The following is a 26,306-nucleotide window of genomic DNA, read 5'->3' as shown; positions in this document are numbered from 1 at the left end:
TGCCTCAACGCACTCTCTATGGTGCTGTGTCCACATACCGAGATGCCATTGCCTATGCTTCGACGAATAGGATTCCTTTTGGCATTTTATCCATCGATTTTGCAATGGCTTTTGACAGAGTTAGCCACCTATATCTCCGGCGAGTGCTCCAGAAGTTTGGTTTCGGTGTAAAGTATATAACTATGATTTTTAACCTTTTCAAAAATTCCACCTCACGGATTAGTATCAATGGATTTTTGTCGGAACCTGTTCCGCTCTGCTGTTCAGTCAAACAAGGGTGCCCTCTGTCAATGGCGCTTTACGCAATCTCCTTAGATCCTTTGTTGCGTAAGTTGCACAGTGTTTGTAGGGGAATCCGTATTGGGGATGAGAAGCACGTTTGTCGCGCTTATGCTGACGACCTTGGTCTCTTGGTGTCCTCGGCTACCGATTTTGATACAATACGCGCTGTTCTTACACAGTATGAACGTGCATCCGGTGCGAGCATCAATACCCGTAAGACGGTTTTTCTGCCTATTTATGCGGCGACACGTGGCTTCAAACGCCCATGGTTTACAGTGAAGCAGGAACACAAAATTTTGGGTGTTCGCTTTCAAGCCAATCTGTTACAGACTGCGTCCTACAACTGGCGTATTGTCTTAAATGGCATACGAGCTATGGCTAGCCTGTCCGCTACTCGCACCCTCGCATTAACACAGCGGGTGATTTTAATAAATGTTTTCTTGCTCAGCAAAGCCTGGTACCTCGCACAGTTATTTCAGGTACCCAAGAATTTGGGCAGAGCCATAACACAGGCAGTCTATTGGCTATTGTGGCGGGGCCATATTTTCAAGGTGTCTTACGAAACGTGTACTTTACCGCGCGAACAGGGTGGGCTCGGGCTCATTCATTTTGCTATGAAAGCCGCAGCGTTGCTCCTTCATCGGACGAGCGTCACTATTGAACGGGATCCGTCGAGCCCTACAGCTGTTCTGTTCGCTATTCATCGTCCTCTCTCTGAAGCAGCACCTCTCGACCCGACTACCATACCGTTTCAGCTGCGTAATGTTCGAGAATACTACATTCAAAAAAGTTATCTCGCCGCCGACGTACTCGACCATCGCACACGCACTGTGAAACGTGTCTACCAGGGATTAAGAGGACGGCCAGTCGGTAATAAGATGGAGGCGCGCTACCCGCGATCTGCGTGGAGGACGGCATGGGCTCACGTTCACGCTCCCTTCCTGTCAGCGGACGTCAGCAGCTTTTGGTACCAAGTGGTTAACAGAATTCTGCCCACCAACGAAAAGCTGCGCCGCATTCACTTATCTCCATCGAGCTTGTGTGAAGACTGTCGCCAAGACGACACCTTAGAACATCGTTTCGTGTGTCTGAGGTCACAGTCGACTTGGAACATTGCCGCCAGGATGCTCGCACTTATCAACCGGACCAGCGCTGCCGCTTTTTCTGCGGACACGGCATTGATCCCGGACTTCAACCCATATCCGCATACGAAGCGTGCCGCCACTGCATGGATCGTGGCTCACACTGTGTTCGCCCTCCTGCAATTGCGACTTACGGACGACTATGCCTATCTGGTTTATTTGTCCACGCAACATGACCTCACTAAAACCAGGAAAGACTATCACAAAATCTTTGCCAATTTTCTGCAAATTGCACTCGCATTTGCCCACGACAAACTGTTGTAATCAACACTTCACTGCTGCGACTTTTCTTTACTTCTGTGTTTTGCATTGTCTCCGGGTCCGGATACATAGTTAATGCAAATAGAATGCTACAGGAACAGTGAACCATTCAACACGTACGATGCTTACACTTGCGCCGGACTGCAACGTGGAAACGACGACGAAAAGTTTAACACCGTTTTATCCTGTGTTCGTGTGTGTTTGTGTTTAGTTGTCGTTTAGTGATTTCTTTATGTTTTTATTCATTTTTTACACCGTCTGGTTCCTCCGTCTTCGGCGTACATTCACGGATGCGTTGCGCACCGCGCTGCCACGGAGATTGTTTGGTTTTTAAGAAAAGAGGTTTTTTTACTTTCTTTTTAACACGTCGGAGAGGATTGTGTTTTCCTTCTCGTTATCCGCCTAGACAATACGGAAAGTTCGGGAGTCTACTCATTCCTTTGACATGTGTCGATATTTTTAATTTTTGTGACTTTTTTCATTTCTTATTTTAATGGCCGCCACGAAGCATTTTGAACACAATATCATGGGATGTGTGAAGGGTGTTCCTTCCTTGTTACTGAGAGGACTAACTCAGGCAGTATTTGATTTTTTATTCTTTTTTTCAAATTTTATTCTTTCTTTTATTGAATTTAGGTAGACAGCGCCTGATGCGCTGTTATTCTTTCATTTTTTATTTTAAGGCGTGTAGGCAGCAAAGCAGTAGCTTTGCGCCATTATAGGCCTGCACTTTAACTTCAAGAGGATTTTAGTTTTCCTTCGATGCTTCGCTAGCGGTGAATAGCCACAAGAAACTTTCCTCAAAGCAATCCAGTATCTCCGATTCCATCACTTCATCTTGAACACCAACGTCTATCGGAGGACGTCGACGCTCAAGGAACCATACCAAGGAGTTTACGGTTTTCCGCTGAATGGACAGTACAACAATTAATCTTTTCTGTTTGCAAGCAGCACCGTTTTATTTTATAGCTAAAGAAGCTCGCCGAAGAAGGCATAAATTGGAGAGCGCAAGGCCGGGCTATAAGGGGAGTTGGGAGGCCCGAAAAAAAAAAAAAAAAAAAAAAAAAAAAAAAAAAAAAAAAAAAAAAAAGGAAAAAAAAAAGCTGCCAATTTTTACTTCTCGTTTTTGTGCCATTGCGGTGTGGTCTCGTGGGTAAGAACGCAGCTCCTGTGACCGCCGTGGCGCGTAGGTAGCGTGGCCGAGCGGTCTAAGGCGCTGGTTTCAGGCACCAGTCTCTTCGGAGGCGTGGGTTCGAATCCCACCGCTGCCAATGTTTTCTGTCTCGGAAGCCGTAGCACTGATTACCCGCGACGAAAACAGCGCGGCAAGCCGTGAGCGTCTCTTTCTTAAATTGTCGTAGCAGCACAGTGCGTGGTGCAACGACAGGATTCACAGGCGCAGTTTGGTGTCACGATTGCTGGCGTTCGTCTCCACGAAATGTGTCCAGAGCACGACGTTCTATAAAGTGGAAACGCTAATTTTTGCCGTTGTCGTCAAGTAGATTGTGTATAGCTTGCTGTGTTCGCTGGAGGAGCCCTGGCGTCGTTATCCGGTGTGGTCTAGTGGCTAGGATACCTGGCTCTCACCCAGGAGGCCCGGGTTCGATTCCCGGTACCGGAAATGCGCATTTTGTTGCTCCTCTTATGCGACTTGTCCCGACTTAGCTCGACTGACGCTTGCAGAAAACTACGTTAAGTACGATTCGTGGTGACAAGTGACGGCGAGAGCGATGCGACATGTATCCACCTCTTATCGAGGCACCTACCTGTGGTCAACAGAGCTGGAGGACTGCAAGACATTGCCACGGGGGTTGAATGCAGCTAACCACACTGCTTAGTGTCCTAACAGCGCAGACACGTTCGCTTGCCAGTATACATGTAATGGAGACCGCGTCTGACACAGCTGTGGGGAGACACAGTGGTGTGTGGACTGAGCTTTGCTGTGCATCGCCACTTGCAGTCGCGAGAACTGCTCTCGGCGGTGCTTCCGTGGCCGTGATCGTCTAGTGGTTAGGACATTGCGTTGTGGCCGCAATAACCCAGGTTCGAATCCTGGTCACGGCAAATTTTAAAGTTTTGCCTTGCTGTCGCTGCAGTGACGATTGTGACTCAGTGTTTGAAATCACAGTGCCCTCTTCATTTTTCACTCATGTTCCGCAGGCTGCAGGTGGCACTACCAGTTCATTATCAACACGCAATGCCGCCGCACCAGAGCGCGGGCAGCTGCCTGTGTAGTTAATCTCTATTCGAAAAGGGCAGTTGTTTGAGGTGCAATGGATGAGCAGCCAGTTGCAGCAGAACAGGGAGCTGTGTCGCGCACTGTTTCCACAAAAGCGAAGAACACTGACGCAGGTAGCGTGGCCGAGCGGTCTAAGGCGCTGGTTTAAGGCACCAGTCTCTTCGGAGTCGTGGGCCCGAACACATCGCGCGCTCGCTCCGGCGTGTCGGGCGGTGTTTACGTGTGCTTCGCGGTCGGCGGCGGTTCATCGCGGTGACTGTTTCTTCGCTGCACTAGTCAGCTGAACTGTAAGTTAACATGGATTCCGAAGACCGAGAAAATAATATCCAATGCGAGTTTGATAGAAACGTAACCCGACCGTCTGCTTTTGAAATTCATTCGTGGATGAAAAATGACTTGAAAATTCCTGAAAGTGATGTGTTAGGCTTGCAATTAGACGCGTTCCTGAACTCTTTGTTTGTAAAATTGAAATGTCCGAAATTGTGCGACGCCCTTGTCAGTGAAAACGGTGGCGTACGTAAATTCAAACACTCTGATGGGACAATTAGCAATGTGACTCTGTCGAATGCTGGATTTGGTATTCGAAATGTTCGGGTATTCAATCTGCCGTTTGAGACTAGGAATGAGACAATAGCTCGTAGCCTTATGCCTTATGGCACAGTTTTGTCGATTACGAAGGAAAAGTGGTCGTCCGCTTACATATATCAGGTTGAGAACGGTATCCGTAGTGTCAAGATGATTGTGAGGAAGCACGTTCCCTCGTTTTTGGTTATGGCCGGCCACCGGGCTTTTATTTCGTATAGTGGTCAGCCGCAAACGTGTTCCTATTGCAATGCCACCGACCAATTTCGGCAAAATTGTCCTCGGCGTAGGCGCCCTGTGCAGCTACCGCCCCGTGGGCAAGATGACGACGCGTCGTACGCGGCCGTGTTGTTAGGTGTTCCCCGTTCACCGGCACGTTCCGCAGAAACGGCAACGCCTTTAGTTGATGCGGTCGCGATGGATGTCGATGCCACTGCAACCGGACTTGATTCTGTTCAAAACATGTCCGTTTCTTCTGCGTCAGTTCCCGTAGCTACTGTATTGCTTCCGCCTCCGGCTGGGCCAGTAGTTCCGGAGCGGACCGGATCAGAACCCGTTCAGGTGGTTACCCCCCCTGTTGCTGTTGTGGATTCGTCACCATCTACTTCCGTGCTTCAGGGTGTTCCGGACGCGGCTCCTGCCTCACAGGAACCAAAGCCAAGGCGTGAAAGTGTTTCGGAGAGGCGTGGCAATACTGACCGCTTCCGCAGTGCCAGTAGTTCGCGGATTTTAGACACAAGGTCTTTTTCTCGCGGAGAACGCAGCCCGTCTCCGGAATGGAAGCAAGTTCCCCGTCCGAAGTCAAAACAAAAACAAAAATCTGTGCAAAAGCCGGCGCACAAGCCCTTGCCCCGCCCCGTAGTCGAATCACGGCCGTCGGTTGCGACGGGGCGTCGTCCACAGCGTCCTGTGGCGAGCAGTCAGCCGGCGCCTACGACAAGTGTGTCGGCAGACAGGCGGGAACAGGTTGTCCAGCAGTTAAAGGAAATGTTGCACCACTCTGATGTACATCTAGCAATGGACACTACGACGTCTCAGGCAACGAACCCGGCACAACTTTCGGTTAAGCGTAAGGCGGAAGACACCCCCCAGCGTCGCACGCGTCCCCCTTCACAGGATTCCGCGTCCGCACCTCCCACACAAGAACCGCCTACTTCAGCTGCACCGTTTGAACGTTGTGACTGGGCAGACGATATGGAGGAGGAGGGTGGGTCCACTCCTGCCGTCTAATTTGTTTTCTTTGTTTTTCCCTGTTGTTTATGGTAGCAAGCCCTCCATCAGTTGTGGCTACTATTAATCTTAATAAGTTGGAGTCGCCTGTGAAGTTTGCAAGTTTTGTGGGTTTTATAAATTACATTGCTGCTGATGTAGTGTTTTTGCAGGAGGTTGTGATAGATATACTTCACTCCATTCCGGGCTATCAAGTGCTCTTGAACTTTGATATCGAGTGTAATTGTGGTACTGCCATTTTAATTCGTGTTGGTCATGATTATAGTAATGTCGCTACAATTCCTAACGGTCGTGGTGTAGCCTGCACGATCAACAACGTACGCTATATTAACGTGTACGCCCCTTCTGGTGCCGACGGGCAGCCACGTCGCCGTGTATTTTATAGCAGTGACATTTGTCACCTTTTACAGGGCCCCCACCTGCCTGTAGTCATGGGCGGCGATTTTAATTGCGTGCTGGACGATAGAGATCAGGAGCCACGGCCTTATAAGTGCCTAGAATTACAGACGCTCGTTGCTGAGATGAATTTAATTGACTCGTGGTGTTATTTACACCCGCGGGACGTGGGCTTTACTTTCTTTTATCCCACGGGAAGGAGTCGGCTCGATAGGATTTATGTTTCTCGTGATAAACAGCACTGTCTTACGGACTCCTCTGTTCACCCCGTGATTTTTTCCGATCATTGTGCGTATGTCTGCCGCTTTCATTCTCTATTGGCGGGTAAACCCCGCGCCAGTCGATTATGGAAGTTTAATGTGCGACATCTCTCACACCCACATTTTGCGCCGGTTATCGTGCGTGTGTGGCAGAGGGTGCTAAAATATCGCGGTCTATATGCCTCCACTTTGTCTTGGTGGGTAGAATTTGTTAAGCCGGCATTACGCAAGGCCACCCTGGAGTTCGGTCAGGATGTTGCTCACTGGGAGCGTTCTACATTGCATTTTTACGAGAGCTGTTTAAATGATGCCATCCACCTGCACACAACTAATCCCGCTCTTCGGATGGCGACAATTCGGCGTATCAAACTCCGTCTTCTGGATTTGAAAAGGGAATCGTTACGCGGATCTGTCGTACGGAGCCGAGCCCCCGGGGCGCTTGCTGATGAAGCGCCTTCCGTGTTTCATCAGCTGCGCGAACGCCGGCGCGCGAAGCGACGTTACGTCACAGAGCTGGAATCAGCTGACGGTGCGCGGCTTAATAGCCAGGCGGCAATTCTTGCCGAGGCCCACCGTCACTTCATCGAACTTTTCAGTGAGAAATACACTGATACTGCCGCGATTTCAGAGCTTCTCCACGACGTTCCGTACGTCTTATCCGTAGCGGATCGCCGTCGCCTCACAGAAAACTTTACTGTGGGCGAAGTGAGTGATGTCTTAAAACTGTGTTCCCAGAATAAATCACCGGGCGCTGATGGGTTGCCACCGGAATTTTATTTGCATTTTTGGCACTTGTTTGGCTCGGCCCTGACTGATGTTTTTAATGAAATTTTAAATGGTGTGGATGTTCCTGCGTCCTTCCTGGAAGGGATTGTGGTCTTGGCTCCTAAGGTTCCAGTCGCCAGGAAACTGTGCAATCTTAGACCCATCACCCTTCTTAATGGTGACTACAAACTCTTCACCAAATGTGTCTCCTCACGCTTGAAGCTGGTCATGAAAAAACTGATTAGTCCCTTTCAATACTGTGCAGTGCCTCAACGCACTCTCTATGGTGCTGTGTCCACATACCGAGATGCCATTGCCTATGCTTCGACGAATAGGATTCCTTTTGGCATTTTATCCATCGATTTTGCAATGGCTTTTGACAGAGTTAGCCACCTATATCTCCGGCGAGTGCTCCAGAAGTTTGGTTTCGGTGTAAAGTATATAACTATGATTTTTAACCTTTTCAAAAATTCCACCTCACGGATTAGTATCAATGGATTTTTGTCGGAACCTGTTCCGCTCTGCTGTTCAGTCAAACAAGGGTGCCCTCTGTCAATGGCGCTTTACGCAATCTCCTTAGATCCTTTGTTGCGTAAGTTGCACAGTGTTTGTAGGGGAATCCGTATTGGGGATGAGAAGCACGTTTGTCGCGCTTATGCTGACGACCTTGGTCTCTTGGTGTCCTCGGCTACCGATTTTGATACAATACGCGCTGTTCTTACACAGTATGAACGTGCATCCGGTGCGAGCATCAATACCCGTAAGACGGTTTTTCTGCCTATTTATGCGGCGACACGTGGCTTCAAACGCCCATGGTTTACAGTGAAGCAGGAACACAAAATTTTGGGTGTTCGCTTTCAAGCCAATCTGTTACAGACTGCGTCCTACAACTGGCGTATTGTCTTAAATGGCATACGAGCTATGGCTAGCCTGTCCGCTACTCGCACCCTCGCATTAACACAGCGGGTGATTTTAATAAATGTTTTCTTGCTCAGCAAAGCCTGGTACCTCGCACAGTTATTTCAGGTACCCAAGAATCTGGGCAGAGCCATAACACAGGCAGTCTATTGGCTATTGTGGCGGGGCCATATTTTCAAGGTGTCTTACGAAACGTGTACTTTACCGCGCGAACAGGGTGGGCTCGGGCTCATTCATTTTGCTATGAAAGCCGCAGCGTTGCTCCTTCATCGGACGAGCGTCACTATTGAACGGGATCCGTCGAGCCCCACAGCTGTTCTGTTCGCTATTCATCGTCCTCTCTCTGAAGCAGCACCTCTCGACCCGACTACCATACCGTTTCAGCTGCGTTATGTTCGAGAATACTACATTCAAAAAAGTTATCTCGCCGCCGACGTACTCGACCATCGCACACGCACTGTGAAACGTGTCTACCAGGGACTAAGAGGACGGCCAGTCGGTAATAAGATGGAGGCGCGCTACCCGCGATCTGCGTGGAGGACGGCGTGGGCTCACGTTCACGCTCCCTTCCTGTCAGCGGACGTCAGCAGCTTTTGGTACCAAGTGGTTAACAGAATTCTGCCCACCAACGAAAAGCTGCGCCGCATTCACTTATCTCCATCGAGCTTGTGTGAAGACTGTCGCCAAGACGACACCTTAGAACATCGTTTCGTGTGTCTGAGGTCACAGTCGACTTGGAACATTGCCGCCAGGATGCTCGCACTTATCAACCGGACCAGCGCTGCCGCTTTTTCTGCGGACACGGCATTGATCCCGGACTTCAACCCATATCCGCATACGAAGCGTGCCGCCACTGCATGGATCGTGGCTCACACTGTGTTCGCCCTCCTGCAATTGCGACTTACGGACGACTATGCCTATCTGGTTTATTTGTCCACGCAACATGACCTCACTAAAACCAGGAAAGACTATCACAAAATCTTTGCCAATTTTCTGCAAATTGCACTCGCATTTGCCCACGACAAACTGTTGTAATCAACACTTCACTGCTGCGACTTTTCTTTACTTCTGTGTTTTGCATTGTCTCTGGGTCCGGATACATAGTTAATGCAAATAGAATGCTACAGGAACAGTGAACCATTCAACACGTACGATGCTTACACTTGTGCCGGACTGCAACGTGGAAACGACGACGAAAAGTTTAACACAGTTTTATCCTGTGTTCGTGTGTGTTTGTGTTTAGTTGTCGTTTAGTGATTTCTTTATGTTTTTATTCATTTTTTACACCGTCTGGTTCCTCCGTCTTCGGCGTACATTCACGGATGCGTTGCGCACCGCGCTGCCACGGAGATTGTTTGGTTTTTAAGAAAAGAGGTTTTCTTTTACTTTCTTTTTAACACGTCGGAGAGGATTATGTTTTCCTTCTCGTTATCCGCCTAGACAATACGGAAAGTTCGGGAGTCTACTCATTCCTTTGACATGTGTCGATATTTTTAATTTTTGTGACATTTTTCATTACTTATTTTAATGGCCGCCACGAAGCATTTTGAACACAATATCATGGGATGTGTGAAGGGTGTTCCTTCCTTGTTACTGAGAGGACTAACTCAGGCAGTATTTGATTTTTTATTCTTTTTTTTCAAATTTTATTCTTTCTTTTATTGAATTTAGGTACACAGCGCCTGATGCGCTGTTATTCTTCCATTTTTTATTTTAAGGCGTGTAGGCAGCAAAGCAGTAGCTTTGCGCCATTATAGGCCTGCACTTTAACTTCAAGAGAATTTTAGTTTTCCTTCGATGCTTCGCTAGCGGTGAATAGCCACAAGAAACTTTCCTCAAAGCAATCCAGTATCTCCGATTCCATCACTTCATCTTGAACACCAACGTCTACCGGAGGACGTCGACGCTCAAGGAACCATACCAAGGGGTTTACGGTTTTCCGCTGAATGGACAGTACAACAATTAATCTTTTCTGTTTGCAAGCAGCACCGTTTTATTTTATAGCTAAAGAAGTTCGCCGAAGAAGGCATAAATTGGAGAGCGCAAGGCCGGGCTATAAGGGGAGTTGGGAGGCCCGTAAAAAAAAAAAAAAAAAGAAAAAAAAAAAAACAAAAAAAAAACAAAAAAAAAAGAAAATAAAAAAAAAAGCTGCCAATTTTTACTTCTCGTTTTTGTGCCATTGCGGTGTGGTCTCGTGGGTAAGAACGCAGCTCCTCAGTTCCGCTTTAGACGCCGTGCAGTGTGGACGTGCCTAGTCTTCCGCTCCGCCGTAGCGTTACGTATAGTGGACTATCGTTTTTGTTACGTGTTGTGTTGCAACTTCTGAGAGTATTTCTCCGTCGTTGTTTCGTACCTTGTGTTACTTTCTGTCCTTATTTCAGTGTTTTTTGTGTAGCGGTTTCGACCGCATATTTTGAAAATGTCGTCCCAGGTTATTCCTCGTCAGGCTACAGTTAGTTTTGCTTTTGACAAGTCAACCCGCCATGTGCAACCTAGTTCTCTTGAGATTCATGATTGGTTGGTAGATACCTTTGGTGTTCATTCGGATCAGGTGCACACTGCTTATTTTGATACCGAACTGTATGTTTTCTTTGTTAAGTTTATGGACCCACTTCAGGTTGATAAAATTCTTTCTAAATATGGTCATCAAGTTCTCTTTCGGCATCGGGATGATTCTGTAAGTACCGTGCTGCTTTCCAATGCTTCCATCACGTATACCAATGTTCGTGTTTACAACCTTCCACCGGAGGTGGATAATGTCTATCTTAAGGAGGGTCTACAGAAGTATGGTGATGTAAAGAGCATTCGCCTTGAACGCTGGTCAAGCCAACATCGCCTGCAATGTTACAGTGGTATTCGTTCAGTCGAAATGCACGTTAAGCAGAATATTCCATCTCACCTGCAGATCGGTGGATATCGTGTCCATGTAACATATAGTGGTCAGGTTGGCACCTGTTTTTTGTGCAATGAAAGTGGTCACGTGCGTACCGACTGTCCGCGGAGAGTTTTTGTTTTAAAAAATTCTCTCGAACAGCGTCGCAAGTTAACGGTCGCTGACCTCGTTGCAGGTGGATCTGCTCTTGGTGTAGCACAGTCCAGTGGTAGTAGCGCCCCGCCACAGGTTTTGCGCACCCCTGATACAGAATTTCCTCCTTTGCGTGCTAAATCTGATGTTGTTCCGTCTGTCCCTCAGGTGGGTGTGCCACTTTTGAATAATAAGAGGCGTCGCCCACACGATGGAAATAGTACGGATGAGGATCTCCCTGAGATGCCCCAGTCCGAGCGACCGGCATCCTCCGAGCCACTGTGTACTGTAGCTGCTCCCTGCCCTCCTGAGGTAGCGGTTCCGGTGGCGGCTGCTGGCGCCCCTCCGGCCTCCGACGCAGCTTCTCTCGAGTCGGGTCGTCGGTCGGGCCTGTTGGCGCCGTCTTCCGAACCGACTTCGATGTCACAACAAGTGGAGCCGCGACAACTTCCTGCTTCGCTGCCCCATACCTCTGCCAGCGGAGCTGCTCCGCTTCCTTCCAACTCTGCGGCCTCGGACCTTCCTGCTCACGTTTCGCCTCCGTGCAGTCCATGTTTGCCGGAAGCTAGTGCAGGTGTTGACCATTCCGTTTTGTCGGATGTTTCCGCCGCGACCCCGGATCCCGCATGTGGACCGGCGCGGGTGGTGTCGGATACAGAACTTGACCCTCCTACGTCACCGGCGGCTGAAGTTTCCTTGCCCGTCAGCCGACGCAAGTTACGCGTTCAGCCGAACGTTAATGCTGTTCGTAAAAAACCGAAACGTAAGGGATCCGCGGAACGGGGTAGCAGTCCCCCTCCCTCGGATGCCTCCGTCACCCCTGCTATGGACTGTGACGCTGGTGCGTCGGTGTAGGTGATTTGTTTTCTCGCTTTTCTCTCTATGGTTCAAGCATACACCTTTCTTACCTTAAATGTTAACCGTATTGAGTCCGACGTTCGCATTGCCTCTTTGCGGCAGTTTATTTTCGACGCCTGTGCGGACGTAGTGTTTTTGCAGGAAGTGTTGTTTTCTGATCTCTCTCTACCTGGATTTCAAACTGTTTTTAATGTCGCGCCGGAATATTCAACAGGAACTGCTCTTTTCTTTCGAGAGGGCATTCCTATTACTGACATTGAATTCCTTGACTCTGGCCGTGGGATTGGTTGTCGTCTTTTTGATCTCCGCCTCGTTGTTTTGTATGCCCCCTCTGGTTCGGGTCACACTGTGGCTCGATCGCGCTTTTATAAAGAAGAGCTTATTTATCTTTTGCGCCAGAGTCCTCGGAGTCTCCTGCTCGGAGGCGATTTTAATTGTGTTTTACGCCCTGCAGACCAGTCCCCCAATTTTAATTATTGCCGTGATTTACATGACTTAGTTCGTACGATGCATCTGCGTGATGTTTGGGAACACAAATATCCAACCCTGGTGAAATATACGTTTTTTACCGCGTCCTCATGCAGTAGACTCGACAGATTCTATTTATCTGATTTTTTATGTGATAAAATTCTTTCTGTCGATGTTATTCCTACTAGTTTTTCTGACCATTGTGCTTTTACTGCAACTGTAAATCTTAGTCGCCAACCTGCAAAACTTTATCGTTCCCAGTGGATGTTAAATGTTTCCCACCTTGCCGACAGTGCTATGGATGATGTTATAAGTGGCGTGTGGGAGCGATGTCTTCGCTCTGTCCCGCGATACCCCTCCTTGCTGGTTTGGTGGACTGCGTTTGCCAAGCCCAAGATTCGTCAGACTTTGATTTTCTACTGTGCTGCTAGGACGCGTGATTTTAAGAACACGTATGAATATTACTACTCTGTCCTGCGTGAACTATATGACGCGGCGGGTACCTCTCCACTGCGGATCCATGATGTTCGTCGTATTAAAGCCAAGCTCTTGAGCCTTAAACGACGACAGATGGATGGTCTGCGAGTTAAGTCGAAACCTCACTCTCTTGTTGAAGGTGAACTGACATCCTTGTACCACCTGCTACGGCATCAGACTCGTCGTCGTCGCTCCTTCATCTCTTCTCTTACGGTGGATGATGGGCGACAGTTTAGTGCACAGGAGGAAATGGTTCGTGCTCTTCATCAGTATTACACTAGTCTCTATTCTGCCGATGATTCTGGTGAGTCTCTTTCGGATGATGTCTTTGGGGATCTAACTGCGACGATCGCGCCTGACGCGAACGGCGAATTTCTCCGGGAGTTCCAGGTAGATGATGTTTTCGATTTTATTGCTCGCTCTCCGTCCAGTAAATCGCCGGGTCCAGACGGCCTGCCTAAAGAATTTTATCTCCGTTTTTGGCCTCTTTTGGGTGGCATTTTTACGCAGATTTTAAATGAGATTGTCAGGGGGATGGATGTGCCTGCCGATTTTAAAGTAGGGAAAATTGTTTTAATCCCGAAGTCCTCTGGTCGTTTATCTGCTGCCAATCTTCGTCCGCTCACATTGCTGAATTTTGACTATAAGACAGCTGCTAGAGCGCTCAATAGCCGGCTGTCTTCTCTGCTTCGGGGTGTGATTGGTGCACATCAATGTTGTTTTCATGATAGATCTATTCTGACACCAGTAGCCGAATATCGGGATGTTGTCTCGGTTGCGGCGGTTACAAACGTACATTGTGCCTTTGCCTTCCTTGATTTTTATAAGGCTTTTGATCACGTCAGTCATGTGTTTTTAGATCGTGTTTTAGGTACAATAGGTTTTAACGCTTCATCACGTGGTGTTCTTGGCAATTTGTACAGGGGAATAACAGCTCGGGTGTCAGTCAATGGGCAGCTGACGCCGCCCATTGCTATCCGCCGCGGAGTGCCTCAGGGTAGTCCGCTCTCTATGTCTTTATTCGTTTTGTCCCTGGAACCGCTGCTTCGGACTATTGCTCTCAAGCTTCAGGGTATGTCCCTCTCTGGTGGGAAGCTCTCGGTTAAGGCATATGCGGATGATGTCGTTGTTCTCCTCCGTCAACGAGATGATATTCCGTTGTTGAAAGGGGCAGTTGATGCATACTGTCGTGTCTCTGGAGCGCGTCTCAATCAGGGTAAATGTAAGTTCCTTGATATTCGAGGATTTCGCGATGCTGACGTCCCTTGGGCCACTTTTGTCGATCGCCATACGTCCTTGGGGATTATCATTGATCGGTGTCCTCTAAAAATGGCGGCTCTCAATTGGAAATCTGTCACCGAGAAGATACAGGGGGCTCTGATGGTCCATGAGCAGCGCTCTGCTACCATTTTGCAAAAAGTCAGAATTTTAGACACCTACGTCCTATGTAAAGCTTATTATGTTGCTCAGCTGTTCCCACTTCCCATGATGGTGGCGAAAAGGTTGCGCCAATTGTCTAGCGGGTTTATATGGAAGGGCCATCTATTCAAGTTACGTTACGAGGTAATGACGAAACCGCGTCTCTCCGGAGGCTTGGGCCTCTCTGACATTACTCGCAAGGCGTCTGCTTTGTACGTCCGCCGAACGACTCTAATTGTTACGCAAGAAGTGACTTCAATTACATCCAGGCTTTTTACTGTTGTGCGTCCGGCGAGCCTTGCTCCACCTGTCGATGTCGGACGCCTAAATTTTAAGTTGAAACACATTCGGGAATTTTACATTGCGGTGAGTTACCTCGGTGACGTCTTCTTGCGGCGACCGGTGCCAACGACCAAGAGCTTGATTGCCCGCTGGGAGGGGCTGGCCAGTCCCAATCCAATAGAACTGGCGTCTCCATCCGTGTCCTGGAGGAACGTCTGGAAGAACGTTAGTCTGCCGATCCACTCTATGGCCGTGGCGTCCACGTGGTATAGGGTAATAAATAATTTGGTTCCCACCAATGTACGACTGCACCGTATTGGTCTTTCTGACACGGACACCTGTACTCGGTGTGGTCTCCTGGATACCCTTGAACATCGATTCACCTGCTGTGGGCACCTTGCTAATTGGCGTTGGCTCAGGAAACAACTTGCTTTTGTCACTAGGTCTGCTGAAGCCGCTTATACTATTGACATCATCGTCCGGCCAGATTCTTCCTTTTTTCCGCGGACGAAGCTCCATACCGTCATGTGGTTGATTGGCCATTTCGTACATTTTGTCAACAGTTGTCATGAAGAGGATGGACACCTAGCGTTTCGGCAGTACATGCTTACTGCTTACTGGCAGCGCTTGCGATTGCCAGGCCTCCGAGATGATTTTGCCAATATGCTTAGCCTGACATTTGAAAGAGAGGGTGTTGGCTAAGGTCACCTGTGTGAGCCATTTTCTTTTATACTGTTTCTGAATTTGCCGCCTTTATGTATATTTCTTCTCTACACCAGGACTGAAGTTTTCGTGTTTTAACCTTTATTTCAGTAAGCAGTCTACATTATATAGTCATGTTTTAGGATTTTAATTTCAGTACTGTACTTCTTTTGAAGTGGCTGTGTGGTGGATATGGTGGATATTCTTTAATATTTTTTTCAATAGATATATTCGTTCGAGTGGTAGAGTGTCTGCTTCAAAAAAAAAAAAAAAAAAAAAAAAAAAAAAAAAAAAGCGGTCTAAGGCGCTGGTTTAAGGCACCAGTCTCTTCGGAGGCGTGGGTTCGAATCCCACCGCTGCCAATTTTTACTTCTCGTTTTTGTGCCATTGCGGTGTGGTCTCGTGGGTAAGAACGCAGCTCCTGTGACCGCCGTGGCGCGTAGGTAGCGTGGCCGAGCGGTCTAAGGCGCTGGTTTAAGGCACCAGTCTCTTCGGAGTCGTGGGCCCGAACACATCGCGCGCTCGCTCCGGCGTGTCGGGCGTTGTTTACGTGTGCTTCGCGGTCGGCGGCGGTTCATCGCGGTGACTGTTTCTTCGCTGCACTAGTCAGCTGAACTGTAAGTTAACATGGATTCCGAAGACCGAGAAAATAATATCCAATGTGAATTTGATAGAAACGTAACCCGACCGTCTGCTTTCGAAATTCATTCGTGGATGAAAAATGACTTGAAAATTCCTGAAAGTGATGTGCTAGGCTTGCAATTGGACGCGTTCCTGAACTCTTTGTTTGTTAAATTGAAATGTCCGGAACTGTGCGATGCCCTTGTAAGTGAAAACGGTGGTGTCCGCAAATTCAAACACTCTGATGGGACAATTAGTAATGTTACTCTGTCGAATGCTGGATTTGGTATCCGTAACGTTAGAGTATTCAATCTTCCGTTTGAAACCAGGAATGAGACTATAGCTCGTAGCCTTATGCCTTATGGCACAGTTTTGTCGATTACGAAAGAAAAGTGGTCGTCCGCTTATATCTATCAAGTTGAGAACGGTATCCGTAGTGTCAAAATGATTGTGAGGAAGCACGTTCCTTCGTTTTTGGTTATGGCCGGCCACCGGGCTTTTATTTCGTATAGTGGTCAGCCGCAAACCTGCTCCTATTGTAATGCCACCGACCACTTTCGGCAAAATTGTCCTAGGCGTAGGCGCCCTGTGCAGCTACCGCCCCGTGGGCAAGATGACGACGCGTCGTACGCGGCCGTGTTGTTAGGTGTTCCCCGTTCACCGGCACGTTCCGCGGAAACGGCAACGCCTTTAGTTGATGCGGTCGCGATGGATGTCGATGCCAACACAACCGGACTTGATTCTGTTCAAAACATGTCCGTTCCTTCTCTGTCAGTTCCCGTCGCTACTGTATTGCTTCCGCCTCCGGCTGGGCCTGTAGTTCCGGAGCGGACCGGATCAGAAACCGTTCAGGTGGTTACCCCCCCTGTTGCTCTTGTGGATTCGTCACCTTCTACTTCCGTGATTCAAGGTGTTCCGGAAGGGGCTCCTGCCTCACAGGAACCAAAGCCTAGGCGTGAAAGTGTTTCGGACAGGCGTGGCAATACTGACCGCTTCCGCAGTGCCAGTAGTTCGCAGATTTTAGACACACGGTCTTTTTCTCGCGGAGAACGCAGCCCGTCTCCGGAATGGAAGCAGGTTCCCCGTCCGAAGTCAAAACAAAAACAAAAATCTGTGCAAAAGCCGGCGCACAAGCCCTTGCCCCGCCCCGTAGTCGAATCACGGCCGTCGGTTGCGACGGGGCGTCGTCCACAGCGTCCTGTGGCGAGCAGTCAGCCAGCGCCTACGACAAGTGTGTCGGCAGACAGGCGGGAACAGGTTGTACAGCAGTTAAAGGAAATGTTGCACCACTCTGATGTAAATCTAGCAATGGACATTACGACGTCTCAGGCAACGAACCCGGCACAACTTTCGGTTAAGCGTAAGGCGGAAGACACCCCCCAGCGTCGCACGCGTCCCCCTTCGCAGGATTCCGCGTCTGCACCTCCCACACTAGAACCGCCTACTTCAGCTGCACCGTTTGAACGTTGTGACTGGGCAGACGATATGGAGGAGGAGGGTGGGTCCACTCCTGCCGTCTAATTTGTTTTATTTGTTTTTCCTTGTTGTCTATGGTAGCACGCCCTCCATCAGTTGTGGCTACCATTAATCTTAATAAATTGGAGTCGCCTGTGAAGTTTGCAAGTTTTGTGGGTTTTTTAAATTACATTGCTGCTGACGTAGTGTTTTTGCAGGAGGTTGTGATAGATCTAGTTCACTCCATTCCGGGCTATCAAGTACTCTTGAACTTTGATGTCGAGTGCAATTGTGGTACTGCCATTTTAATTCGTGTTGGTCATGACTATAGTAATGTCGCTACAATTCCTAACGGTCGTGGTGTAGCTTGCACGATCAACAACGTACGATATGTTAACGTGTACGCCCCTTCTGGTGCCGACGGGCAGCCACGCCGCCGTGTGTTTTATAGCAGTGACATTTGTCACCTTTTACGGGGCCCCCACCTGCCTGTAGTCATGGGTGGAGATTTTAACTGCGTGCTGGAAGATAGAGATCAGGAGCCACGGCCGTATAAGTGCCTAGAATTACAGACGCTCGTTACTGAGATGAATTTAATTGACTCGTGGTGTCATTTCCACCCGCGGGACGTGGGCTTTACTTTCTTTTACCCCACGGGAAGGAGTCGGCTCGATAGGATTTATGTTTCTCGTGAAAAACAGCACTGTCTTACGGACTCCTCTGTTCACCCCGTGATTTTTTCCGATCATTGTGCGTATGTCTGCCGCTTTCATTCTCTGTTGGCGAATAAACCCCGCGCCAGTCGATTATGGAAGTTTAATGTGCGACATCTCTCACACCCACATTTTGCACCGGTTATCGTGCGTGTGTGGCAGAGGGTGCTGAAATATCGCGGTCTCTATGCCTCTACTTTGTCTTGGTGGGTAGAATTTGTTAAGCCGGCAATACGCAAGACCCTCTTGGAGTTTAGTCAGAATGTTGCTCACTGGGAGCGTTCTACATTGCAATTTTATGAAACCTGTTTAAATGATGCCATCCACCTGCACACAAATAATCCCGCTCTTCGGATGGCAACCATTCGGCGTATAAAACACCGTCTTCTGGCTTTGAAAAGGGAATCGTTGCGCGGATCTGTCGTACGGAGCCGAGCCCCCGGGGCGCTTGCTGATGAAGCGCCTTCCGTGTTTCATCAGCTGCGCGAACGCCGGCGCGCGAAGCGACGTTACGTCACGGAGCTGGAATCAGCTGACGGTGCGCGGCTTAATAGCCAGGCGGCAATTCTTGCCGAGGCCCACCGTCACTTCATCGAACCTTTCAGTGAGAAATACACTGATGCTGCCGCGATTTCAGAGCTTTTCCACGACGTTCCCTACGTCTTATCCGTAGCGGATCGCCGTCGCCTCACAGAAAACTTTACCGTGGAGGAAGTGAGTGATGTCTTAAAACTGTGCTCCCAGAATAAATCACCGGGCGCTGATGGGTTGCCACCGGAATTTTATTTACATTTTTGGCACTTGTTTGGCTCCGCCCTGACTGACGTTTTTAATGAAATTTTAAATGGTGTGGATGTCCCTGCGTCCTTCCTGGAAGGTATTGTGGTCTTGGTTCCAAAGGTTCCAGTCACCAGGAAACTGTGCAATCTTAGACCAATTACCCTTCTTAATGGTGATTACAAACTCTTCACCAAATGTGCCTCCTCTCGCTTGAAGCTAGTCATGAAAAAACTGATTAGTCCCTTTCAATACTGTGCAGTGCCGAACCGCACTCTTTATGGTGCTGTGTCGACATACCGAGATGCCATTGCCTATGCTTCGACGAATAGGATTCCTTTTGGCATTTTATCCATCGATTTTGCAATGGCTTTTGACAGGGTTAGTCACCTATATCTCCGGCGAGTGCTACAGAAGTTTGGTTTCGGTGTAAAATATATCACTATGATTTTTAACCTTTTCAAATATTCCACCTCACGGATTAGTCTCAATGGATTTTTGTCGGAACCTGTTCCGCTCTGCTGTTCAGTCAAACAAGGGTGCCCTCTGTCAATGGCGCTTTACGCAATTTCCTTAGATCCTTTGTTGCGTAAGTTGCACAGTGTTTGTAGGGGAATACGTATTGGGGATGCGAAGCACGTTTGTCGCGCTTATGCTGACGACCTTGGTCTCTTGGTGTCCTCGGCTACCGACTTTGATACAATACGCGCTGTTCTTACACAGTATGAACGTGCATCCGGTGCGAGCATCAATACCCGTAAGACGGTTTTTCTGCCTATTTATGCAGCGACACGTGGCTTCAAACGCCCATGGTTTACAGTGAAGCAGGAACACAAGATTTTGGGTGTTCGCTTTCAAGCCAATCTGTTACAGACTGCGTCCTACAACTGGCGTATTGTCTTAAATGGCATACGAGCTATGGCTAGCCTGTCCGCTACTCGCACCCTTGCATTAACACAGCGGGTGATTTTAATAAATGTTTTCTTGCTCAGCAAAGCCTGGTACCTCGCACAATTATTTCAGGTACCCAAGAATTTGGGTAGAGCCATAACACAGGCAGTCTATTGGCTACTGTGGCGGGGACATATTTTCAAGGTGTCTTACGAAATATGTACTTTACCGCGCGAACAGGGTGGGCTCGGGCTCATTCATTTTGCTATGAAAGCCGCAGCGTTGCTCCTTCATCGGACGAGCGTCATTATTGAACAGGATCCGTCGAGCCCCACAGCTATTCTGTTCGCTATTCATCGTCCACTATCTGACGTAGCACCTCTAGACCCGACTACAATACCGTTTCAGCTGCGTTATGTTCGAGAATACTACATTCAAAAAAGTTATCTCGCCGCCGACGTACTCGACCCTCGCACACGGACTGTGAAACGTGTCTACCAGGGACTAAGAGGACGGCCAGTCGGTAATAAGATGGAGGCGCGCTACCCGCGATCTGCGTGGAGGGCGGTGTGGGCTCATGTTCACGCTCCCTTCCTGTCAGCGGACGTCAGCAGCTTTTGGTACCAAGTGGTTAACCGAATTCTGCCCACCAACGAAAAGCTGCGCCGCATTCACTTATCTCCATCGAGCTTGTGTGAAGACTGTCGCCAAGACGACACCTTAGAACATCGTTTCGTGTGCCTGAGGTCACAGTCGGCTTGGAACATTGCCGTCAGGATGCTCGCACTTATCAACCGGACCAGCGCTGCCGCCTTTTCTGCGGACACGGCATTGATCCCGGACTTCAACCCATATCCGCATACGAAGCGTGCCGCCACTGCGTGGATCGTGGCTCACACTGTGTTCGCCCTCCTGCAATTGCGACTTACGGACGACTATGCCTATCTGGTTTATTTGTCCACGCAACATGACCTCACTAAAACCAGGAAAGACTATGACAAAATCTTTGCCAATTTTCTGCACATTGCACTCGCATTTGCCCACGACAAACTGTTGTAAGCAACACTTCACTGCTGCGACTTTTCTTTACTTCTGTGTTTTGCATTGTCTCCGGGCCTGGATACATAGTTAATGCAAATTGAATACTACAGGAACAGTGAATCATTCAACAAGTACGATGCTTACGCTTGTGCCGGACTGCAACGTGGAAACGACGACGAAAAGTTTAACACAGTTTTATCCTGTGTTCGTGTGTGTTTGTGTTTCGTTGTGGTTTAGTGATTTCTTTATGTTTTTATTTATTTTTTTTTTTTTTACACCGTCTGGTTCCTCCGTCATCGGCGTACATTCAAGGATGCGTTACGCACCGCGCTGCCACGGAGATTGTTTGGTTTTCAAGAAAAGAGGATTTTTTACTTTCTTTTTCTTACGTCGGAGAGGATTGTGTTTTCCTTCTCGTTTTCCGCCGGACAGTTTTCGGAAAGTTCGGGAGTCTACTCATTCCTTTGACATGTGTGGATACTTTTAAATTTTTGTGACTTTTTTCATTACTTATTTTAATGGCCGCTCCGAAGCATTTTGAACAACAAATCATGGGACGTGTGAAGGGTGTTCCTTCCCTGTGACTGAGAGGACTAACTCAGGCAGTTTTGATTTTTTATTCTTTTTTTCCAATTTTATTCTTTCCTTTACTGAATTTAGGTGGACAGCGCCTTATGCGCTGTTATTCTTTCATTTTTTATTTTAAGGCGTGTAGGCGCAAAGCTACTGCTTGCAGTCATTATAGGCCTGCACTTTCACTTCAAGAGGTTTTAGTTTTCCTTCGATGCTTCGTTCGCGGTGAACAGCCACAAGAAACATTCCTCAAAGCAATCCAGTATCTCCGATTTCATCACTTCATCTTGAACACCAACGTCTTCCAAGGAACCATACCGAGAAGTTTACGGTTTTCAACTGAATGGACAGTGCAACAATTCGTCTTTTCTGTTTGCAAGCAGCACCGTTTTATTTTATAGCTGAAGAAGCTCGCCGAAGAAGGCAAAATTGGAGAGCGCAAGGCCGGGCTATAAGGGGAGTTGGGAGGCCCGAAAAAAATAAAAAAAAAAAATAAAAAATAAAATAAAAAATAAAAAAAAAAACAAAAAAAAACAAAAAAGAAAAAAAAAAAAGCTGCCAATGTTTTCTGTCTCGGAAGCCGTAGCACTGATTACCCGCGACGAAAACAGCGCGGCAAGCCGTGAGCGTCTCTTTCTTAAATTGTCGTAGCAGCACAGTGCGTGGTGCAACGACAGGATTCACAGGCGCAGTTTGGTGTCACGATTGCTGGCGTTCGTCTCCACGAAATGTGTCCAGAGCACGACGTTCTATAAAGTGGAAACGCTAATTTTTGCCGTTGTCGTCAAGTAGATTGTGTATACCTTGCTGTGTTCGCTGGAGGAGCCCTGGCGTCGTTATCCGGTGTGGTCTAGTGGCTAGGATACCTGGCTCTCACCCAGGAGGCCCGGGTTCGATTCCCGGTACCGGAAATGCGCATTTTGTTGCTCCTCTTATGCGACTTGTCCCGACTTAGCTCGACTGACGCTTGCAGAAAACTACGTTAAGTACGATTCGTGGTGACAAGTGACGGCGAGAGCGATGCGACATGTATCCACCTCTTATCGAGGCACCTACCTGTGGTCAACAGAGCTGGAGGACTGCAAGACATTGCCACGGGGGTTGAATGCAGCTAACCACACTGCTTAGTGTCCTAACAGCGCAGACACGTTCGCTTGCCAGTATACATGTAATGGAGACCGCGTCTGACACAGCTGTGGGGAGACACAGTGGTGTGTGGACTGAGCTTTGCTGTGCATCGCCACTTGCAGTCGCGAGAACTGCTCTCGGCGGTGCTTCCGTGGCCGTGATCGTCTAGTGGTTAGGACATTGCGTTGTGGCCGCAATAACCCAGGTTCGAATCCTGGTCACGGCAAATTTTAAAGTTTTGCCTTGCTGTCGCTGCAGTGACGACTGTGACTCAGTGTTTGAAATCACAGTGCCCTCTTCATTTTTCACTCATGTTCCGCAGGCTGCAGGTGGCACTACCAGTTCATTATCAACACGCAATGCCGCCGCACCAGAGCGCGGGCAGCTGCCTGTGTAGTTAATCTCTATTCGAAAAGGGCAGTTGTTTGAGGTGCAATGGATGAGCAGCCAGTTGCATCAGAACAGGGAGCTGTGTCGCGCACTGTTTCCACAAAAGCGAAGAACACTGACGCAGGTAGCGTGGCCGAGCGGTCTAAGGCGCTGGTTTAAGGCACCAGTCTCTTCGGAGTCGTGGGCCCGAACACATCGCGCGCTCGCTCCGGCGTGTCGGGCGGTGTTTACGTGTGCTTCGCGGTCGGCGGCGGTTCATCGCGGTGACTGTTTCTTCGCTGCACTAGTCAGCTGAACTGTAAGTTAACATGGATTCCGAAGACCGAGAAAATAATATCCAATGCGAGTTTGATAGAAACGTAACCCGACCGTCTGCTTTTGAAATTCATTCGTGGATGAAAAATGACTTGAAAATTCCTGAAAGTGATGTGTTAGGCTTGCAATTAGACGCGTTCCTGAACTCTTTGTTTGTAAAATTGAAATGTCCGGAATTGTGCGATGCCCTTGTCAGTGAAAACGGTGGCGTACGTAAATTCAAACACTCTGATGGGACAATTAGCAATGTGACTCTGTCGAATGCTGGATTTGGTATTCGAAATGTTCGGGTATTCAATCTGCCGTTTGAGACTAGGAATGAGACAATAGCTCGTAGCCTTATGCCTTATGGCACAGTTTTGTCGATTACGAAGGAAAAGTGGTCGTCCGCTTACATATATCAGGTTGAGAACGGTATCCGTAGTGTCAAGATGATTGTGAGGAAGCACGTTCCCTCGTTTTTGGTTATGGCCGGCCACCGAGCTTTTATTTCGTATAGTGGTCAGCCGCAAACGTGTTCCTATTGCAATGCCACCGACCATTTTCGGCAAAATTGTCCTCGGCGTAGGCGCCCTGTGCAGCTACCGCCCCGTGGGCAAGATGACGACGCGTCGTACGCGGCCGTGTTGTTAGGTGTTCCCCGTTCACCGGCACGTTCCGCAGAAACGGCAACGCCTTTAGTTGATGCGGTCGCGATGGATGTCGATGCCACTGCAACCGGACTTGATTCTGTTCAAAACATGTCCGTTTCTTCTCAGTCAGTTCCCGTAGCTACTGTATTGCTTCCAGTTCCGCTTTAGACGCCGTGCAGTGTGGACGTGCCTAGTCTTCCGCTCCGCCGTAGCGTTACGTATAGTGGACTATCGTTTTTGTTTACGTGTTGTGTTGCAACTTCTGTGAGTGTTTCTCCGTCGTTGTTTCGTACCTTGTGTTTTTTTTGTGTCCTTATTTCAGTGTTTTTTGTGTAGCGGTTTCGACCGCATATTTTGAAAATGTCGTCCCAGGTTATTCCTCGTCAGGCTACAGTTAGTTTTGCTTTTGACAAGTCAACCCGCCATGTGCAACCTAGTTCTCTTGAGGTTCATGATTGGTTGGTAGATACCTTTGGTGTTCATTCGGATCAGGTGCACACTGCTTATTTTGATACCGAACTGTATGTTTTCTTTGTTAAGTTTATGGACCCACTTCAGGTTGATAAAATTCTTTCTAAATATGGTCATCAAGTTCTCTTTCGGCATCGGGATGATTCTGTAAGTACCGTGCTGCTTTCCAATGCTTCCATCACGTATACCAATGTTCGTGTTTACAACCTTCCACCGGAGGTGGATAATGTCTATCTTAAGGAGGGTCTACAGAAGTATGGTGATGTAAAGAGCATTCGCCTTGAACGCTGGTCAAGCCAACATCGCCTGCAATGTTACAGTGGTATTCGTTCAGTCGAAATGCACGTTAAGCAGAATATTCCATCTCACCTGCAGATTGGTGGATATCGTGTCCATGTAACATATAGTGGTCAGGTTGGCACCTGTTTTTTGTGCAATGAAAGTGGTCACGTGCGTACCGACTGTCCGCGGAGAGTTTTTGTTTTAAAAAATTCTCTCGAACAGCGTCGCAAGTTAACGGTCGCTGACCTCGTTGCAGGTGGTTCTGCTCTTGGTGTAGCGCAGTCCAGTGGTAGTAGCGCCCCGCCACAGGTTTTGCGCACCCCTGACACAGAATTTCCTCCTTTGCGTGCTAAATCTGATGTTGTTCCGTCTGTCCCTCAGGTGGGTGTGCCACTTTTGAATAATAAGAGGCGTCGCCCACACGATGGAAATAGTACGGATGAGGATCTCCCTGAGATGCCCCAGTCCGAGCGACCGGCATCCTCCGAGCCACTGTGTACTGTAGCTGCTCCCTGCCCTCCTGAGGTAGCGGTTCCGGTGGCGGCTGCTGGCGCCCCTCCGGCCTCCGACGCAGCTTCTCTCGAGTCGGGTCGTCGGTCGGGCCTGTTGGCGCCGTCTTCCGAACCGACTTCGATGTCACAACAAGTGGAGCCGCGACAACTTCCTGCTTCGCTGCCCCATACCTCTGCCAGCGGAGCTGCTCCGCTTCCTTCCAACTCTGCGGCCTCGGACCTTCCTGCTCACGTTTCGCCTCCGTGCAGTCCATGTTTGCCGGAAGCTAGTGCAGGTGTTGACCATTCCGTTTTGTCGGATGTTTCCCCCGCGACCCCGGATCCCGCATGTGGACCGGCGCGGGTGGTGTCGGATACAGAACTTGACCCTCCTACGTCACCGGCGGCTGAAGTTTCCTTGCCCGTCAGCCGACGCAAGTTACGCGTTCAGCCGAACGTTAATGCTGTTCGTAAAAAACCGAAACGTAAGGGATCCGCGGAACGGGGTAGCAGTCCCCCTCCCTCGGATGCCTCCGTCACCCCTGCTATGGACTGTGACGCTGGTGCGTCGGTGTAGGTGATTTGTTTTCTCGCTTTTCTCTCTATGGTTCAAGCATACACCTTTCTTACCTTAAATGTTAACCGTATTGAGTCCGACGTTCGCATTGCCTCTTTGCGGCAGTTTATTTACGACGCCTGTGCGGACGTAGTGTTTTTGCAGGAAGTGTTGTTTTCTGATCTCTCTCTACCTGGATTTCAAACTGTTTTTAATGTCGCGCCGGAATATTCAACAGGAACTGCTCTTTTCTTTCGAGAGGGCATTCCTATTACTGACATTGAATTCCTTGACTCTGGCCGTGGGATTGGTTGTCGTCTTTTTGATCTCCGCCTCGTTGTTTTGTATGCCCCCTCTGGTTCGGGTCACACTGTGGCTCGATCGCGCTTTTATAAAGAAGAGCTTATTTATCTTTTGCGCCAGAGTCCTCGGAGTCTCCTGCTCGGAGGCGATTTTAATTGTGTTTTACGCCCTGCAGACCAGTCCCCCAATTTTAATTATTGCCGTGATTTACATGACTTAGTTCGTACGATGCATCTGCGTGATGTTTGGGAACACAAATATCCAACCCTGGTGAAATATACGTTTTTTACCGCGTCCTCATGCAGTAGACTCGACAGATTCTATTTATCTGATTTTTTATGTGATAAAATTCTTTCTGTCG

General features: G+C 48.7%; 5 non-coding genes across 5 annotated transcripts; all 5 read left to right on the top strand.

Moving 5' to 3' along the window:
* The first annotated feature begins 2,874 nt into the window (after nt 1-2,874).
* Nucleotides 2,875-2,956, top strand: Trnal-cag. Its single transcript has one exon. It is a non-coding gene; the product is annotated as a tRNA-Leu (tRNA).
* Nucleotides 2,957-3,234: 278 nt separating this feature from the next.
* Nucleotides 3,235-3,306, top strand: Trnae-cuc. The gene has a single exon. It is a non-coding gene; the product is annotated as a tRNA-Glu (tRNA).
* A 371-nt stretch (nt 3,307-3,677) lies between these two features.
* Nucleotides 3,678-3,749, top strand: Trnah-gug. Its single transcript has one exon. It is a non-coding gene; the product is annotated as a tRNA-His (tRNA).
* Nucleotides 3,750-22,216: 18,467 nt separating this feature from the next.
* On the top strand, nt 22,217-22,288 carry Trnae-cuc. The gene has a single exon. It is a non-coding gene; the product is annotated as a tRNA-Glu (tRNA).
* A 371-nt stretch (nt 22,289-22,659) lies between these two features.
* On the top strand, nt 22,660-22,731 carry Trnah-gug. The gene has a single exon. It is a non-coding gene; the product is annotated as a tRNA-His (tRNA).
* The last annotated feature ends 3,575 nt before the right edge of the window (nt 22,732-26,306 follow it).

Source organism: Schistocerca piceifrons, chromosome 1 (assembly GCF_021461385.2).
Source record: "Schistocerca piceifrons isolate TAMUIC-IGC-003096 chromosome 1, iqSchPice1.1, whole genome shotgun sequence".
NCBI classification, from domain to species: domain Eukaryota; kingdom Metazoa; phylum Arthropoda; class Insecta; order Orthoptera; family Acrididae; genus Schistocerca; species Schistocerca piceifrons.
Note: the sequence above shows the minus strand (reverse complement) of the source record. Positions and strands in the feature narration are given on the sequence as shown.